At 40.0% G+C, this 18,924-nt stretch overlaps 1 non-coding gene across 1 annotated transcript; it reads left to right on the top strand.

Annotated features, from left to right (window-relative positions):
- Window positions 1-12,607: 12,607 nt before the first annotated feature.
- LOC145135374 (small nucleolar RNA R71) lies at window positions 12,608-12,714 on the top strand. The gene has a single exon (XR_013719836.1). It is a non-coding gene; the product is annotated as a small nucleolar RNA R71 (small nucleolar RNA).
- The last annotated feature ends 6,210 nt before the right edge of the window (window positions 12,715-18,924 follow it).

Genomic DNA, 18,924 nt, shown 5'->3' with positions numbered 1-18,924 from the left:
AATACCTTATGCTTCAGCTGTAGGAGCGATCATGTATGCTATGACGTGTATTCGACCTGATGTAGCCTTTGCTTTGAGCATGGTTAGCAGGTATCAGGGGAACCCTGGTAAGGCACACTGGACTGCGGTAAAGAATATCCTCAAGTACCTACGGAGGACTAAGGACTGGGTCCTTACCCTCGGTGGCAGTGAGGACTTGAGAGTTGTAGGGTACAGTGATGCTAGCTTTCAGACTGACAGGGATAATTTCCGCTCTCAGTTGGGCTGGGTCTTTACTCTAAACGGAGGGGCAATTACTTGGAAAAGTTCCAAGCAGGAGACATTGGCTGATTCCACTTGTGAATCAGAGTATATAGCAGCAAGCGAGGCAGCAAAGGAGGCTATATGGCTAAAGAACTTCATCGGAGACCTTGGAGTTGTACCAGCTATAAAGGAGCCAATGGAGATTTCCTGTGACAAAAATAGTGCGGTTGCCTTAGCCAAGGAACCAAGAGATCATGGGAGATCCATACACATTGATAGAAAATATCACTTCATCAGACATCGAATAGAAGAAGGAATCCTCGTGGCAAAGAGGGTATAGGGCTGAAGGATGATATTAGTTTTAGTAGTTAGATAATATTGAAATTTGTAAAATGTAATTGACATTTGATGATAAATAAAAGCTGTTATTTATGAGTAAAGTGTTGCTATCTCTTGTCAATCGTTTACTATTATTTCTTTTTGAATGTTTTGACTTCCAGAATAATTATGTTATGGTTTATATCATATTATTCAAACTCTCCACAGTCGGTCATATGTTGGAAGTAGATATGAATCAAGAATGTCATGGGTTGGCTTGTAGAGGTCTAAGATGTTAGACAAAGCGGGGCTACAGCACTCATGAGTGCTCATAAGTTCTGAGTATTGGATTCAACCCACGCTCACTTGTATCACTTCATGGAATTTATCTCGAGTGATCATGAGACGGTAATATCATATAAGTCTTCAAACCTAGAGATATGATTTGTTGCCTATGAGTTGGTTATGCATTGATTGCACGAAAACGCATTGGTAACTCGATGTTATAAACCGTGCTTTTATGTGTAATTCAACAAGTAGTAGAGCAAACATATGAGTCGAAGTTTATCTGTTCCTTCTAGGATTAGAAGCGATATCTGGGCCCCTCGATGATTTTGTTTTGACCTATGTACCGGGCCCGGTCAGAACTAAATTGATGTGTTCAGTTAAGTTCTATGTCAAACAAATCGGAAATCGGGAAACAAATGCTGGACAATAAGCAAGACCATGTTCCATGTATTTGTCCGGCTGATATCTAGAACAGAGGATTATATGATCACTTATCTAAAATTGCGCTTCATTGTTCAACAGAGTTTAAAGAGCTACGATTGCTGATCGGTTCCTTGCAACTATAGTTATTAGACTTATCCAAGTGGGAGACTGTTGGATATAGTGTCTAATTCCATAACTATATTTGGTATGTACTTGACCCGACCCGACATGGTCCATTTGGGTTGCACTTCACCCGAACAATTTATGGATAATCTTTTGAGAATAGTATAAGTTATGATTTATTAATATATTATAAGTTCTAATATATTAATATAAAATCATATTATTTAATTAGTGTTGATCTATAATTAATTTAGAATTAATTTAGAGATCAAAAGTATGACTAATTAAATATGGGCTCTTGTATTTATATAGTGTGGGCTAATGCTTATTTGGAATGGGCTAGGCTTGCATGGAAAGTCCATGGATACTCCATGGAGCTTTAACCCATGGGTCTCATGGAAATGAAAAGACATGGGTATTAGGGTTTACATGGATGTAACCCTAATCCACCACACTATATAAAGGAGGCTTAGGTTCTTGAAATTGTACTAGTTGATGTGTGTAAACTAAGAGGGCCGATTTCAAGAAGTTTGTGACTATTCTCTCAAGTTTCCAAGTTTGTGGTGATTTGTGACTTCCATTTGAGGCATCCACATTATTGGTGCTAGGCTCTCAAACTCCAAGCAATCAACTACTACTACAAGGTAAGTAATTCTACTAGCTTTATTTGATTCAAGTTCCCCATGCCATGCTAGATAGGATAAGAACCTTGGAAAAATAATTATTTGCATGTATCATAGTCAAACATAGATCCAAGGTTTCTAGGGTTGCATGTACACCATAGGAGTGTTAGAATGCTCAAAACCCATCACATACTACCTTCCACATCTATATGTACTTTCCTCAAGGATTGCCTCAACTTCACCAAGTACCTTATCCAATATCCCTTTCCAACTAATCTCATCCTAGGCTTTCCTAGGGCACCTTCTGACCTACTATCCACCATCAGCTACGTTAGGAGTCCCTACCACCCTTCCCTAACTAGCTTATGAATACTGTTACATATTCGCTTACTAGTTAGATAAAGTTAGTCGGAACCCCTATAGCACAAAGCAAGCAACATTCGTGCCTTGAGTAACCAATTCAAGCATAACCTAATCAGGCTATCTCACTGCTAACTAACAGCTCTAACATACGGCTCAATGAGCTCCTATAGCAGGCATACAAGGCATCCTTCCTAGATCCTTAGCCCTATTCTAGCATGCAGTTATCATAAACACATAACAGGCATACAAGGCATCCTCCTAGATCCTTAGCCCTAATGATGTGTGTGAAATGCACTGGTTTTAATCCTACTTTTGAGTTATAAATTAAGCACACAAAGGCAGTGAACCTATCTTTTAGTGGTATAGTTGGGTAAGTAGAGTGTCGAACTCAGGGAACGGTAAATTAAAATTAAAGACTAATTTTATCTAAATTAAATAGTAAATATGGGTTTTCTCTAGTTTTACAAGACTAGAAACTTACTAATACTACTTAGGCTAAGAACTAGAAAAACAAAGATTTAACTGAATTTAATAATAAAAGGGACTTCTGTTTAGTTCAACTCAATTGATCCTATGGTTGATATTATGGTAATAGTGCAATGGATTAATTCTTCTATTGGCTACCGATTCAAGTGATTAGCCTTGCGTTCGATACGATAATCCTTAGAAAACAAACTAACTCAAACAGTGATCAGTTGTCTAATTTAATTTAATTCACTAGATTATTTATTCGGGTTAATTTAGACTTGTAATAGCTAACTAAATTGGTCCTTTAGTTAACCTCTTGCTGATGGTCATCAAACAAGCTCACACATGAATTTACCTAATTTTTCTTATTAATTCTAGTTTCACGTTCGTTAGTCCTAGACATATGATAAAGTGGTCACATAAACATATGGGGTTGATAATTAAAAGATGTTCATACTATTTAATTATCTTCCTATTAACAGAAAATTAGTTATCATTCACACACAAGGTTCTTTAACAAGCTAAAATTAACAAAATCACCAATATTTAATTAATCCTACCATTAATCAAACCATAATATCAATTTTGTATCCCCAAACAGAAGTTTAAGAGTTTTAGCTCATGATTGAGGTAATTAACAGCAATAAAACGAATTCTAATTGTCTAACCATAATTGAGAAACAATAGATTAAGTAGAATGATGAGAATGTGCCTCAAATCTTCTTCGGAATTGGATTCTAGGTTGTATCTTCATTCTCTAGGGTTCTTCTGGCTCTTCAATCGCAGCTTGCTTCTCCCCAAAGGTTCCAGAAGTCCTTCCATCGGATTAAGACCCGCTATTTATAATTATCACAAAACAGGGGCTACTCGGCGAGTAGGTCGTGGACTCGCCGAGTACTAGTGTGAAATCCGTGTTCGGTAAGGAATCTTGACTTTTCTTTTGGGAACATTCTAATGAACTCGCCGAGTACATGCGTGGACTCGCCGAGTAAGTGTGTAGTTTTCCCTTTTTCTTCATTCTTTGGTCTCTAATTGCTTCTCCTTTTTCCTTTCTGCTTCCAAGCATGTCTTTTGGACTGAAAACACAATATAAGCATTATTAAGTACCTTTTGTCCATATTATGCATATAATTAGCCAAAAATGAATAGAAATATATGTTAAACATATGATTAATTATGCACATATCAAAATACCCCACACTTGACTTTTGCTTGCCCCCAAGCAAAACTGAATTTTAACACATTAGAATCACATAGGACAACTCAAGTCGAACCCAGCCATTATGCCAAGACCGCAACGCGCACATTTGTGTCTAAAATTCCTAATAACCCCCCATACTCTAAATACTCACAATCCTCATAAACATTCGCCCACTCACCCCGAACTATGCTCATTTTATGCATCCCTCCGAATCCATCCTCAGAAAACCTCTTAACCTCAATGTGTTTTTGGTTGAGTAACCCAAGCATACATAATCTAGATAATTACAATTTATGATACCACATTGGAGCTCTTTGGAATTCTTCATTTCTTTGGCATTTGATCTTTGATCTCTTTGAATTCACCACTTTGTTGTTTGGTTTTTGGTATCTTCAACTTTTTGAATTTCTTGGAATTTTTGATCTTCTAATTTCATATTTGACTTTGATGCTCCAAAAATTCTTACAAATTTTCTTTTGTAATTCTCTTTTTTTTTCATGTAACTCACTTTTTTCTTCACTCAATACCTACATGCTTAAGCAGGGGCACTCAACTTCAACCTTTATTGATTAATGATAACAATTTTCCTGGATACATTTCAAGTACACGATGCTAAACATATTGCATCCTTCGGGCTAAGCGAGGTTGTGTTTTTGTCCCATGATTTCACTAGAATAAGGGGGCCACAAATGCACTATAACGTATATAGGCTCAACTAAACATTTGGGTCGTCATACAATCATCCACACAATTCTAACATGGAATCCTAATTACTTTTTACCAAAATTTTCTAAATTAAATCCTAAGTAACATTTTTGGTCTACAATAGTGCAAAAAAAAATTTAAAAAAAAGACCTAAATTATGATATTAGGATTCTAAATTTGCTAAGGTTCAACCAACCCCCTACCCCACACTTATTTCATGCAATTCCCCCATTGCATGCTATGCATGATAAAGAAAAAAATACTAAAGTATAGAGGGAATTGGAACAAACTCCCCTGGGATAGCAGTGGCGAGGCTGATCATCTTCAATCTAGCTCCATCTTTGAATGACTTTAAACATGGGAACAGCTCATCCATGTCTTGGGTGTCATGTCGCGTGTGGTAGACTTGCAAATGACTCAAATATGTAGGATACAGCTCCTAGAAACCTCCAGCAATGATTCTCTATGAAAGAGTTGGATAAAACTGCAACGAACGTGCCCAAAACAACTCTGGAATCCGAAAAATGATGATGGACTCGGCGAGTAAGTCGTGTACTCGGCGAGTATGTTGCTAACTTGCAGAGAAGTCGTGTAATTGTCCATGCACTCGCCAAGTACACGACTAAAGTGCTGAATTGGGGTAATTCAGTGACTCTTTTTCTAATTACTTCAGTAATAAAGCACTCTACACTCCCAACTCTAACGGACTCGAACTTAATGGAAAAGACTTCGCACTCTCAATTGAACATTCCTTACTTGAACCTTGACCCATAAGACTTCTAAATGTATCATAACCTTCCAATCCTGAAAAAAATGCAGACAAAAGTGAAAGCAACCAAAAGTCCTAACAAGAAATAAAATCATCCAAGTTTAACAAGTTGTCCAAATCAAACATCACGAAAATAAATTAAAAACACAAAGGAAACATTCTTCATTCTTCATCATCCATGTCGGCTCCTCTAGCTCCACTTCCTCCTCCTTCATTGCCTTCCTCATCCTTTCTTCCCAACTCATGATGTGGGGGTAGCCGGGTCCAGGTCTCGGTGTGATGTTCATTTGTTGGAAGAGATAGCCAAATGATTGATTGTTATAGTTAACTCCTCTTCCAATATCATCCAAGTAGCGACGGTACTCAAGTTGATTCCATCCATCGTTCTCTTCTTCCACCGGAATAACCGGTGGGTCTTCCCGTACCCGCTCGCTTCTTTGCCTCACTTGCCTTCCCGGCTCCTCGGGGATAGCCGGCTCATCCGCATGAGGAATAGAAAAAGAATCACCAAACTTTTCCACAATCCTTGCCCTCCTACATAATGCGGTGTTGAACGGAGGGGGATAAATGACCGTCAGCGCCCTTGACTCTTGCAAATCTAATACCCCAAATGACCTTGCAAGCCTCGTCACAAACATCCCTCCATTAATCTTGGAGTTCATCTTCTCCTTAACAGCCCCTTCAGCAAGATACTTGGCTACACGATAGGGGAGATTGCAGAAAACATCGGGAGTAATAATACTCCAAAGATAAAAGATGTCAAGGGTCGGGACCTTGTCCCAGTCCTTTCGCATATTAATCGTGCTGGAAATGAACCGATGAATGAGACGGTGGATCGGTGAACGTATGTGACCCTCCTGTGCGGTAGATGGGATGTACACCCGGTTAGCAATAGTATTCCACCAGGTAGAAGCAACCACTCCCTCGGGGAGATCTTTGTGGCAATTCTCTAAAAAAACTTCAAAATCTTCATTCAACATAGTGCTTTGCTCATAGATTCCAAGCCTCCATGAAAATTCAGCCATGCTGCATTGTCGCAGCTCCCCCCCAAGAGAGAAGGAAACTACATTGGGATTGTAGTACTCACTACCACCTCGGAATGAGATGGTAGCAAAAAACTCCCAACATAATTCAGCGTAGACCGGTTCTTGAATTTTGAAAAGCTGTAACCAACCATCACATATGATGGTTGAATCCCCCAAATTACATTCTTTCACCATATATGGTGTTAGCTCTTCTTCCAAACCAACTTTCCCCATCCAATCCCAATCCACTGCATTGGGTAAATGAATCTCTTTCTGTTTTAAAGCCTCTAACTTGTTTTTGGCACGGGCTTGAGACGATTTGGATGTGATTTGGCGGAACGAGAGCCACGGGATGTCCCCTTGGCTTCCCCCTCTTGAAGACTGACCTCTTCTGGACATGGTACCTGCATGACAACATTAAGAAAGCACAAACAAACAACACCCAGTAATTAAAATTGAATAAAACAGATCTGTATAGCCTCCTACTCGCCGATTTCATGTCCTACTCGGCGAGTAGGATGAACATCGGGACCAGAATCTGTCGAACACATATGGGTCACTTAAAACACCCAATTTTGCACAGGGGTTTGTTGTACTAAGTCCATTAACCACTAAACCAAAAAAAAATTCTCCTAACAACTCCTAATTCATGGTAAAATTAAAACCCTAGAATTTGAGGAAACCCCCAAATCCGAATTTAGACTAAATAGGGGCAAATCAGTGATAAAGCTTGAACCTTTGATGAGTTTTTAAGTGTAAAGATCATACCTTTTTTCTTGAAAGTCGAGGATTAAGCCAAAAATCACAGAAATCGCTTGAAGGAGGCTGTGCACGGCGAGTGTGTGGGTAAAATGGGTAAAAACCCTTATTTCTCAGATTTTTATACCGTCTGTGTAAGTTGGCTACTCGCCGAGTAGAAACGATCTACTCGACGAGTACAAATGCTTTTACGCGGTTTTTTGGTTATTTAGACAAGCACTCGCCTAGTACTCGTACCTACTCGGCGAGTAAAGCTTGCAGTTTGACAAAAATTGAATTTTTTTTTTTTTTAACCCACCACCCCACACTCTAGGCATTGCTTGCCCTCAAGCAATCATTTAGAACATATTTCCAGAAGAAGATGAATGAAAAAGATCCTAAGGAATTAAAAAGAAAGTAAAGGAAAAAGAAATGCAAACTCTAAACTCGGGTTGCCTCTCGGAAGCGCTTCTTTTTAAGGAGTCATTAGCTGGACTCCTCCCATTCTACATGGCTGCAATCCCTTCCAGCAACATCAACTCTTCCATGCCTTCATTCCTTGGAACTCCTTCTTCATACTTTTTGACTCTATGTCCATTGACCTTGAACGGGGTGCCATCTTTTGACAATAGCTCTATAGCACCATGTGGAAACACCTTCTTTACCAGAAAAGGACCATCCCATCTTGACTTGAGTTTGCCCGAGAAGAGTTTTAACCTTGAATTAAAGAGCAACACCTTTTGCCCTTCATGAAATTCTTTATTTCCTTGATCCTCCTGTCATGCCAATTCTTAGTTTTCTCTTTATAGATCAAAGAACTAGTGTATGCATCATTTCTAAGTTCCTCAAGAGCATTCATTTGCATTAACCGGTTGTTCTTGAGCTCCTCCATGTTGAAGTTGCACATCGTTAAAGCCCAAAAAGCTTTATGCTCTATCTCCACCGATAAATGACATTGCTTTCCATAAACTAAACTATATGGTGTAGTACCAATAGGGGTTTTGAAAGCTGTACGGAAGGCCCAAAGTGCATCGTCTAGCTTATCCGACCATTCTTTTCGATTGCTCCCCACCGATTTCTCCAAGATTCTCTTTAAAGCTCGATTTGTCACTTCGGTTTGTCCACTAGTTTGTGGATGGTAGGATGTTGAAAATTTATGGGTTACCCCATATTTACTTAGCACCTTCTCTAGTTGATCATTGGCAAAATGAGTGCCTCGGTCACTTATGAGAGCTTTCGGGACCCCAAATCTTGAAAATAACTTCTTTAAAAACCTCACCACTACCCGACCGTCATTAGTTGGCAAAGCTTGTGCCTCCGCCCACTTGGATACATAATCCACCGCCACCAATATGTATTTGTTGCCTTTGGATATGGGAAATGGTCCCATGAAATCGATCCCCCACATATCAAATACTTCGCACACTTGGATACTATGTTGTGGCATTTCATTTCGAGATGAAATGTTTCTCGCTCTTTGACATGCATCACATTCTTTGACAAATTGGGTTGCATCTTTAAAAATCGTGGGCCAGTAAAACCCAATGTCAAAGATCTTCTTAGCAGTGTAATGTGCTCCATGATGTCCACCCGTGGGCCCGCTATGACATTGCTCCAATATTTTCCAGCTTTCATTCCCGAACACGCATCTTCGTATGATTCCATCCGCACAGCTTCGGAAAAGATATGGTTCATCCCAAAAGTAATACTTTATCTCGGAAAAGAATTTCTTCTTTTGTTGACTTGTGAGATCTTTTGGGATGTAATTGCTAGCTAAGTAATTAGCTATATTTGCAAACCATGGTTCTTCTCCCACAGTCACCATAATATACTCGTCCGGAAAATCATCTCCAACTCTATCTTCTTGCAATCATGGGTTTTCAAGCCTTGACAAGTGGTCAGCTGCTACATTCTCCATTCCCTTTTTGTCGCGTATCTCTATGTCAAACTCTTGAAGAAGTAGAACCCATCGTATCAATCTTGGCTTGGCATCCTGTTTGGAAAACAAATACTTGATAGCAGAGTGGTCAGTAAAAACAGTTGTTTTAGATAAAACTAAATAAGGGCGGAATTTATCAAAAGCGTACACCACAGCTAATAATTCCTTTTCCGTGGTGGTGTAGTTTTCTTGGGCTGGATTTAAAGTCTTGCTAGCATAATATATGGGTCGGAAGTGCTTATCAACCCTTTGACCAAGGACAGCTCCTAATGCAAAATCACTAGCATCACACATTATTTCAAATGGTAAATTCCAATTTGGTGCAACAATGATCGGGGCGTTAGTCAATTTTTCCTTTAAAAATTCAAATGCCTCTAAACACTCTTTAGTAAAATTAAATGGTGCATCTTTTAGGAGTAATTGTGTTAGAGGTCTAGTTATTTTAGACAAATCTTTGATAAAACGCCGGTAAAAACCCGCGTGTCCTAGAAAACTTCTAATACCCTTCACATTAGTTGGTGGAGGTAATTTGGCAATGGTGTCAATCTTTGCCCGATCCACTTCAATTCCCGATTTGGAAACCTTGTGGCCCAAAACTATACCCTCCTTAACCATAAAGTGACATTTTTCCCAATTAAGGACTAAGTCGGTCTTTTCACACCTAGCAAGCATTAGGTCAAGATTTGTGAGATAATCATGGAAGGAAGATCCAAAAACAGAAAAATCGTCCATAAAGACTTCCATGAATTTTTCCACCGTGTCGTGGAATATGGCTGTCATGCACCTTTGAAATGCCGCGGGTGCATTGCATTGCCCAAAGGGCATGCGTCGATAAGCAAAAGTCCCACTTGGGCAAGTGAATGTGGTCTTTTCTTGGTCCAATGGGTCTATGGGTATTTGGAAATAACCCGAAAATCCGTCTAGGAAGCAATAATAACTATGTCCCGATAATCTTTCTAACATTTGATCAATAAAGGGTAAGGGAAAATGGTCTTTTCGAGTGGCATCGTTTAGTTTTCGATAATCAATGCACACTCTCCAACCGGTTACCGTTCGTGTCGGAATAAGCTCATTCTTTTCGTTGGTTATGACCGTCATCCCTCCTTTCTTGGGCACCACTTGAACCGGACTCACCCACGGGCTGTCGGAAATGGAATATATAATCCCCGCATCTAAAAGCTTGACCACTTCTTTCTTGACCACCTCTTGCATATTTGGGTTTAGTCTTCTTTGGTGCTGCACAACCGGCTTTGCTCCTTCTTCCAGGTTAATCTTGTGTGAACAATAAGAGGGACTTATTCCCTTGATGTCGGTAATGCTCCATGCTATGGCCCGTTTTCGCTTCTTCAAAACTTGCACTAGTTCTTCCTTTTCAGAGTTGGAAAGGTCAGAGGCTATAATGACTGGCTTTTGATGGCCATCTTCAAGGAAGACATACTCCAAATGTTCTGGTAACTTTTTGAGCTCAGTTTTTGGTTTCTGTTTGTTGTAATCGCCGAGTGTAGGTAAGGGACTCGGCGAGTTGGTAGCTGACTTTACGAATTCTGTTTTTTTTCGCTTGGACTCGGCGAGTAGATCGGCCCTACTCGGCGAGTTGAATTGTCAGATTGCCTCACCAATTCTTCAAACTCAGCTTCTTCCAGCAGCCTCTCGATGTCCATTAAGTCTTTTTCTGCATCAAATTCTTCATCAAAAATTGTGAACTTGCTGGAATCTTCACTTATGCATTCCTCCAATAATTCATCAAGCATGTCAATTGAGAATGTCGTGTCGTCACTATTCCGTGCATACTTCATAGCTTGATCAACCCCAAATGTGACTGAATCTTCTCCTACCCGCAAAGTGAGCTTCGAGTCCCTCATGTCTACTATAGCACTTGCCGTGTTGAGGAAGGGTCTTCCAAGGATTATTGGGACTTGAGGATCCGCCTCCATGTCTAGAATTATGAAATCAACGGGAAATACAAACTTGTCCACTTTGACCACTAAGTCTTCACATATTCCTCTTGGGAAAGTGATTGTCTTGTTAGCTAAATGAATCGCCATACGAATTGGTTTTGGTTCCGGGAGATCCAGCTTCTTGAAGAATGAATAAGGCATTAAATTCACACTTGCTCCTGAATCAGCCAAGGCATGAGTGGTAGCTAAATTGCCAAATTGGCAAGGTAAAGTTAAGCTCCCCGGGTCACCCTTCTTCTTTGGTAGTTTGTTGAGCATGGCGGCTGAGCAATTCTCATTGATGACTACCTTCTTCACTTCCTCCATCTTCCTTCTATTAGTGAGAAGTTCCTTAAGGAACTTTGCATATTTGGGCATTTGTGCGACAACTTCGATGAAGGGTATGTTGATTTGAAGAGCCTTTATATGATCTAGAAACTTCTGGTACTCCTCTTCCTGCTTCACTTTCTTAGCTCGGGCTGGGTATGGCAATGGCGGCTGGTAAAACTTTTCAAGGGTCTGATTGTTCGGATTTGGCAGTGGACTCGCCAAGTCCATATTCTGTACTCGGCGAGTAGAGCTGTCAGATTGAAGATTTTGTTTTTCTGCTTGATTTTCTGCTTCCTCCTTCTGTGATTCTTTGGGTGCTTCATTCTGAATAGGGGCCAGAGGAGTGATTATTTTCCCACTTCTTGTTGTGACTATTTTTATGTGCGCGCCTCGTGGGTTGTTTTCGGTTTTGCTAGGAAGTTCGCCCGGTGATCTTTGGTTTATTTGTTGAGCAAGTTGCCCTAGCTGCGTTTCTATGTTGTGGATAGATGCTTGCTGGTTTCTAAGCATGGTCCTTGTTTCTTGAATTGCAGCATCATGATCACTATGTCTCTTTTCTGAAGCAGCTACAAATTTGGTAAGCATTTCTTCCAAACTTGGTTTTCTTTCTTGTGATGGCTCCTCCTTTTGGTAAAAACCCCTTCCCTTTTGCTTGAACTTCTCCTCCTTAGCCTTCTTGTACTCGTCATAAGGGAGCCACTCTTTCTTTGGTCTACGCCAATCTTCATCATATCGGTCCCCACTTGAGTAACAAACTTGCACCTTTTTGTTGCCATTCTCATCCAAATCGCAGTCTCTAGTAAGGTGAGGCCCATTGCAATTTTCGCAACCCACCCGAATAGCATGTATCGTTTGGTCCATTTTATCCATCCTCCTATCCATGGTTTTTAGCATAGCCATAACTACTGACAAGTCTTCTGAAGCTGCATAGGCGGCCCCCCTCGTCACATCATTTCTTGGATTGTGGTATTCTCTAGAATGCTTAGAGAATTCTTCAATTAGTTGCTTTATCACTGGAGGTGCCTTCTTCGTGAGTGGACCTTGCGAGTCAAGTAATTGCCTAGTGGTAACATTTACTCCTTTATAGAAGATGGAGACTTCTTGTTGACTATTGAGGTCATGATGTGGGCAATTCCTTAGCAGGCTCTTGTACCTCTCCCACGTTTCATATAGTGATTCTCCAGCTTGTTGTTCAAAGTTAGCTATGGCTTTCTTTAGCTTGGATATCTTGGATGGCGGGCAGAATTGATCAATGAACTCTTCTTTCATTTGGGCCCATGTAGTGATAGATCCTGGGGGCAATGACTTGAGCCAATCCTTGGCAGCACCCTTCAAAGTAACCGGAAGCATGCGAAGTAGCTGAGTTTCCTGAGGCACATTTGGAACATTGAAATAATCAGCTACATCATTGACTTCGTCCAAGTGTTTGTAAGCGTCTTCGTGGTCTTTGCCTGTGAAGGGGATCTCCTTAAGTAGAGCCAGGATGTGACCCTTGAGCTCAAAAGTAGCAGTAGCGGGGATTGCGGGTTGCACAAGTCCCGGTCCGGTATCATCGAGTATCCTCTTCTTCCATTCCCCCATAAGGACTTCATCAATGTTAGCCATGAGAATAGCTAATTCGTCGTCGGAATCGGAAACGTAACCGAATGTAGGGTCTTCTTCTTCCTCGGTCTCGTACTCGGCGTCTTCTTTAGTTGGGTCTTCGATTGTCAAAGAGGCGTTGAATGCTCCTGATTTGCTGCTCTTCTTCTTGCTGAAAACGGACTTTAGGTTCTTTAGTGGCGAATTCCTTGAAGAAGCGGATTATCCAACGGATTTTCCTTTGTTCTTCCTTAGGGCGGATTCCGGGTCGTCTAGAGGAGGGATCAAAGGTGTATCAGATCCTCGGGTCATGAAACAACTGCAAATAAAACAAGAAAAACGTGTAAAAAGAACAAAAATAAAATAAAAGCTAAAACTGTGAACAGTGATGGACTCGCCGAGTTTCGTCGAGTGCACTCGGCGAGTTCAAGGTAAAAACAGAAAAATTTTCTACTTAATTTATGAAAACAGGGATTGATCAAAACCTATACTAACTACTAAATTACCTCAGAATTAACTTTGTGTAAGATAAATCCCACACAAAGGATCGATAAAAATAGAAATTAGTGCTAATTTAGAACCGTTCCCCGGCAACGGCGCCAAAAACTTGATGTGTGTGAAATGCACTGGTTTTAATCCTACTTTTGAGTTATAAATTAAGCACACAAAGGCAGTGAACCTATCTTTTAGTGGTATAGTTGGGTAAGTAGAGTGTCGATCTCAGGGAACGGTAAATTAAAACTAAAGACTAATTTTATCTAAATTAAATAGTAAATATGGGTTTTCTCTAGTTTTACAAGACTAGAAACTTACTAATACTACTTAGGCTAAGAACTAGAAAAACAAAGATTTAACTGAATTTAATAATAAAAGGGACTTCTGTTTAGTTCAACTCAATTGATCCTATGGTTGATATTATGGTAATAGTGCAATGGATTAATTCTTCTATTGGCTACCGATTCAAGTGATTAGCCTTGCGTTCGCTACGATAATCCTTAGAAAACAAACTAACTCAAACAGTGATCAGTTGTCTAATTTAATTTAATTCACTAGATTATTTATTCGGGTTAATTTAGACTTGTAATAGCTAACTAAATTGGTCCTTTAGTTAACCTCTTGCTGATGGTCATCAAACAAGCTCACACATGAATTTACCTAATTTTTCTTATTAATTCTAGTTTCACGTTCGTTAGTCCTAGACATATGATAAAGTGGTCACATAAACATATGGGGTTGATAATTAAAAGATGTTCATACTATTTAATTATCTTCCTATTAACAGAAAATTAGTTATCATTCACACACAAGGTTCTTTAACAAGCTAAAATTAACAAAATCACCAATATTTAATTAATCCTACCATTAATCAAACCATAATATCAATTTTGTATCCCCAAACAGAAGTTTAAGAGTTTTAGCTCATGATTGAGGTAATTAACAGCAATAAAACGAATTCTAATTGTCTAACCATAATTGAGAAACAATAGATTAAGTAGAATGATGAGAATGTGCCTTAAATCTTCTTCGGAATTGGATTCTAGGTTGTATCTTCGTTCACTAGGGTTCTTCTGGCTCTTCAATCGCAGCTTGCTTCTCCCCAAAGGTTCCAGAAGTCCTTCCATCGGATTAAGATCCGCTATTTATAATTATCACAAAACAGGGGCTACTCGGCGAGTAGGTCGTGGACTCGCCGAGTACTAGTGTGAAATCCGTGTTCGGTAAGGAATCTTGACTTTTCTTTCGGGAACATTCTAATGAACTCGCCGAGTACATGCGTGGACTCGCCGAGTAAGTGTGTAGTTTTCCCTTTTTCTTCATTCTTTGGTCTCTAATTGCTTCTCCTTTTTCCTTTCTGCTTCCAAGCATGTCTTTTCGACTGAAAACACAATATAAGCATTATTAAGTACCTTTTGTCCATATTATGCATATAATTAGCCAAAAATGAATAGAAATATATGTTAAACATATGATTAATTATGCACATATCACCTAATCTAGCATGCAGTTCTCATAATCATATCATATAACATAACATAAAAAGTATGGGTATCTTGGAGAAAACTTACTTGAGCTCGGTCGGTCGCACGCATCACACACCTCGTTCTTTCTCAAAACTCTTTAATTTAGATTTTTAGAAAAAATATTTCCTGGTAAAAATCCTTCAAGCCCTCGTTTTGAGTTTAGACACCCCCGAGGGTGTGTCTGAATCCCTCAAACCAAGGCTCTGATACCAACTTGTAACATCCCAAAATTCAAGGCCAAAAATATAATTTTTAATTAAGTGATTTACAAAATAATTTATCAAAACATTTCCAAGATCATGTCAATACATAAAACCATAAAGTCATGTATCAAAACCATATCATTTGGGGTAATAAAATATCAGAGTACAATCCCAGAAAACTCAATGCGAAAACCATGTGTGTGTGATGCGCTGCTACACCGCTGGCTCCTTCCCCTTAGACGAAGAGGTACCTGAAACCAAAACTCAAACCGTAAGCACAAAGCTTAATGAGTTCCCCCATCATACCACATACCAAACAACATGCATATTGTCGGGCAATTCTAGGGTGCCCGACCTACCCATGTCAACCGTTCTGGGGTGCTGACCTACCCATGTCAATCCGTTCTGCGGTGCTGACCTACCTGTGTCTGGCCATTCTGGGGTGCCGACTACCCTCCGGTCTATCTCAACCGATCACGGGGACTATTTCACCCCCTACTGCTAGCATGTAATATCGTATCATAATCATACTGTCAGAGATATTTGGGGTGTCCGACCTACCCATTGGTCCTAGCGACCGAATCGGGGACTAATCCCCTCCTACTGATACTATCACGTATAACACATCATGCTATCATGCACACATATCAAACCAAAGCAAACCAGACAATTATCACAAAGACAATCGTCTCAACTAAACAACTACTAGTGGGTCGGGCTTGGTGCCTTAGACCCACTTCTACTGGAAGGTAACTCACATCGATGTCGTGTAGTGTCTGAACTGTCCTCGGTGTGAAAGTCGACTCTCCTCGAATCCTCAATCCCTACACGGCAACCCTTCTAAGCTATCAATTCATATATGTAACCCTAACCAGGGTCAACTCAATTCGGTCAAAGTCAACTTTGGTCAAAGTCAACCTCCAGTTGACCTTACTCGCCGAGTTGGTCTACCAACTCGTCGAGTCCATACTCCTCTAACCCAAACCAACCCCCGACTCTACTCGACGATTCTAGCAAGAACTAGACGGGTTCTCCTTCAATCATACCATCGAGACCATCTTCATGCGACTCGCCGAGTTCATCCTTGAACTCGTCGAGTTCATCTCCCTCATAAGAATGTGTCCAGACTATGACTCGCCGAGTTGTATGAACAACTCATCGAGTCCATCTTCAAAGATTGGGAGATTGCCTTGGACTCGCCGAGTTGGCTCAAACACTCGTCGAGTCCCATGACTCCCAGGTCCCTTTAGGAGCCTAAGCGACTGAGGGACCTTCCATCCTATCATATGGTCCATCGACAGAAAGGATTTGGTGGTCATTACACCCCGACTCGTCGAGTCCCAAGAACGAATCGTCGAGTCCATCCTTGACCAATACTATACAGACGATTTAAATGGGTCTTAACACATCAAAACCATATATCTGGCCTCCTAATGTCCATTTTACACGTAAAGTTCCAAACTTGGTGCACATGCATGGGGTCTTTGGCTCAAAAAGCCATAAAATATGGTCTACAAGATGCATGGGATGTTTATGGCAACAAGGTGGGCACCTTTATGCCATAAAAACCGCCCAATAGCCCCAGATTTGAAGCACAAACTGACTTCCAATACTCAATCCCGAATACAACCTCTCTAAGGCTTAGAAAATGGACCAAAATCAAGATCTAAACAAAGAATAGCTAAGGTTTCAGCTTTATACCTCTAATAAGCTGGAAATGTGCTCAAAACTCTGGATCTTCTTGCCTCCCCTTAATCTCACAAGTCTCCTTCTCCTCTTCAAGCTTCAATCACACAAAAGTAACACCACAACGCTCAAGAACACACTAAAAACGGCTAGGGTTACAAGGTAATGCTTTCTGGGAGTAATAGGGACTATGGAGGCTGAGATAAGTTGTTTAAATAGGGTGAAAACCCTCAATTTAGGGTTTCACTCAAACAGCGTCTACTCGCCTAGTCGGTCTCCCGACTCGTCGAGTAGACTACTTAAACTTTCTGTGGATCACGACTCTACTCGAAGAGTTAGGCCTCCAACTCGTTGAGTCCCAGAGAAAACATAAGGAATACTTGAAATGAGTGCATACCAGGAAACAGGTGTTATACTTGATGTTGCATTTGTTAGATCTAACTAGTTTTGGAGGTTATGAGCTTTTGCTCATTTTATTGCATAAATTTTAGATCTTGAAAGTTTGTGTGATAACCCGAAATTTCTATCTTGTACTTTCAGTCAATTCAATCAAAGACAAACTGGTTTCTGCTATCTTTTAGCATTGTTTAGAGTCTGTTTGAGTGTTCTAAGCCTAGTGTATTCAAGAATCGGGTATTAGGAAGTATCAGCTTGAGTCCATTGTGCCTTAATCAAGATTTAAACCCATCAAATGGAGTTTACGGCCAAACCTCATGTTTGGGCCGTAAACTCATGTCAAGGCCGTAAACCCATGCCATAAGCATGAGTTTACATCACTTTTCTCCATTTCTTCCATTTCTAGTCAAGAACACCCAAGATTCTCTCTCAAGTATCATAAGATCTTCACTTTGATCTTCCAAAAATGTAAGAATTCTTTCACTTGAATTGTTGTTACATCTCCTTATCTAGTGATTATACATGATTTCATCCATGAAATCATTCCATTTTGCTAGATTTTCAAGTGTTCTTCATTTCACCAAGAACACCAAGAACACACACTAGTGTTTTTGGACTTTAATCACCCTATCAAGCTTCTATATTGTAAGTACTCTCTCCTAAGCTTGCTATATACACGAAATACTTGAAGAACACTTAGGAATCATCCAATTGACAAGAACAAAGGGAGTTTACGCCCAAGGCAATCTCCCTTGGCCATAAACCCATATAATGAAGCATATGTTGACTTTAAACACTCCTAAAGACTTCTAAACCCTTGAGTACCTTCCTTTGTGTAATACTTACTGATTATACTACTTGAAAACATAAATAAATCAAGATCAAAAGGTGTTTACGGCCAAGGCAATCTCCTTGGGCCGTAAACCCTAATTAAGGGTGTAAATGAACCCTAAACCTCTTACTAAGCCTTGGAACTAAGTCTAGAACACCTCAAGGAAGAACCTAGGACTTTAAAACATAAAATGGTACAAGATACTATGAGTTTACGGCCGTAAACTCATAGGGTCGTAAGAATCGATACCCTCTGCCTCGCATTGACGATCTGTTCGACCAACTTCAAGGTGCGAGCTACTTCTCAAAAATAGACTTAAGATCCGGGTATCACCAGTTACGAATTTTGGAGGATGACATTCCCAAAACCGCGTTCAGAACTCGTTATGGTCATTATGAGTTCGTAGTGATGCCATTCGGATTGACGAATGCACCTGCTGTGTTCATGGATCTAATGAATAGAGTGTGTCGTCCATTCTTGGACAAACTCATTATAGTCTTCATTGATGACATTCTTATTTATTCAAGAAGTGAAGAGGAACATGGCCAACATCTTCTTCAAGTTTTGCAAACTCTTAGAACATAGAAACTCTATGCGAAGTTTTCAAAATGTGAATTTTGGATTAGAAAGGTTGAATTTCTAGGTCACGTGGTCAGTTCTGAAGGAATACACGTCGATCCTTCCAAAAATAAGGCTATTGAAAACTGGTCAG

Source organism: Lactuca virosa, chromosome 8, assembly GCF_052849685.1.
Source record: "Lactuca virosa cultivar CGN04683 chromosome 8, Lactuca_virosa_CGN04683_v6, whole genome shotgun sequence".
Lineage (NCBI taxonomy): Eukaryota > Viridiplantae > Streptophyta > Magnoliopsida > Asterales > Asteraceae > Lactuca > Lactuca virosa.
Note: the sequence above shows the minus strand (reverse complement) of the source record. Positions and strands in the feature narration are given on the sequence as shown.